At 41.1% G+C, this 1,664-nt stretch overlaps 1 non-coding gene across 1 annotated transcript in view; it reads left to right on the forward strand.

Moving 5' to 3' along the window:
* The first annotated feature begins 1,528 nt into the window (after nucleotides 1–1,528).
* LOC143176425 (small subunit ribosomal RNA) overlaps nucleotides 1,529–1,664 on the forward strand; it is a 1,921-nt gene continuing 1,785 nt past the window's right edge. The window contains exon 1 of the ribosomal RNA XR_013000975.1: nucleotides 1,529–1,664. This exon is cut by the window's right edge and continues 1,785 nt beyond it. This is a non-coding gene — a ribosomal RNA (small subunit ribosomal RNA).

The following is a 1,664-nucleotide window of genomic DNA, read 5'->3' on the forward strand; positions in this document are numbered from 1 at the left end:
TTTTTAATGTTAAAAACGTTAATAAACTTCATGTTTACGCATGGATTAAACATTGAAATAATTTTAAAACGCTTATTAAAAAAGTTTACTCTTGACCGTGGGGACTTAGAAAAATTCCGGCTTGCACGGATTCGACCACTCTGTTTTTCGGAGTTTCTGAGAAAAATAAATTTTTGTAATTTTTTTCATTATGATTTCTGAGTTCTCCCAGTAGTTTAATGTAAGGATTAAGCATTTAAAAATTTTTAAATCGAATATTAAAAAAGTTTACTCTTGCAATTTTTGGAAAAAAAAAATTCTAAAAAATTTTTCTTTCGGTGGAAACTAACGTTTAATATGTACAATAACGATTTATCGAATAAAAATCGTATGTTAATATATGTTCGAATCGACCATAGTTTCAGCGGCTAAGTACCAGCAGCCCGGCCGGTTGGTCTGTACGCGCGGCAGTTTACCACCATAAGCGCCCGTGCTGAGCGGCCGGCGCCGCGGTCGTCGCGGCCGCCCGTTTGGTTACTATAAGAGAGCACGTCGGTTCGAGCGGACCGGTCGGCGCAGCGGCGGGCGAGCGGCTATTCTACGATCTCGGTCGAGAAGCAGTCGTTCAGCTCCTCGAGGTCCATTCCTCGACTGTTCTGTACCGCGTTCCGTTGCGAATTTTTCTCTACACAGCATGACCACGGGTCGGTGTCTCAGACCGAATGGCCCTTATGTGGTAAGCCCAGAATGTTGGGTTGGATACAACGTATATTCGTTATACTTGTACGACTCTCACATCAACTCTCAGAAACCCAAAAGGGGTTTTCTATCCGAGCGAAAATATATTTTTCGTATACAAAAATTTAATGGCAAAGACCAAACGAAATACTACACACAAAAAGGGGCGACGAACAAAAATTGTTCGAATGAAATATAATATATACATATAAAATTGAGGTGTCCTAAGAGAGAAATACATAAACTAAGAGGTATATATTATAAGAAATATATATTATTTCTGGGCAAAGAAGAGAGAACGAAAAGAAGAGTATGATCTTTAACGCGAGGGCCTCGACATGGGTACGCCTAGCATGGTTCGCGCTTTCTCGATATGTCCAGCATGTTAACGTACGCGGTCTTCGGACTTCGTGCGTTATGTCCGTGCTTACACGATGGAGAGCGCTCGAGCATACGTGCTTACAAACCTGAAAGTCGATGTGACATCCGAGATTCTTTTTCTTCTAAAAAGATCTCGGAGAGATACACGGGAGAGTTTGAAATTTTTGGAGGTCCTCCTGATGTATATGCGCGGATATACCCATGTGGTAATTCGTGCGGAGTTGGTAATCTAATAGTGGAGCGAAATTTACCAACTCGAAAGAGAAGAGAGAAGAGAGAAGAGAGTAGAGAGAAGAGAGAGGAGAAAGAGAACTGTCTTAAAGACGAGAAAAAGTATCGTCGATCCGACTCTTAAGGGGAGAGAGTCGGCGACTAAGATATATATATACATACATATTTTTGCTTCGTATGATGAAAATTTACTCGAAGCTCCCTGGTTGATCCTGCCAGTAGTCATATGCTTGTCTCAAAGATTAAGCCATGCATGTCTCAGTACATGCCGTATTAAGGTGAAACCGCGAATGGCTCATTAAATCAGTTATGGTTCCTTAGATCGTACCCACATT

The sequence above is a fragment of the Nomia melanderi genome, unplaced genomic scaffold (genome assembly GCF_051020985.1).
Source record: "Nomia melanderi isolate GNS246 unplaced genomic scaffold, iyNomMela1 scaffold0540, whole genome shotgun sequence".
In the NCBI taxonomy this organism is placed as follows: domain Eukaryota; kingdom Metazoa; phylum Arthropoda; class Insecta; order Hymenoptera; family Halictidae; genus Nomia; species Nomia melanderi.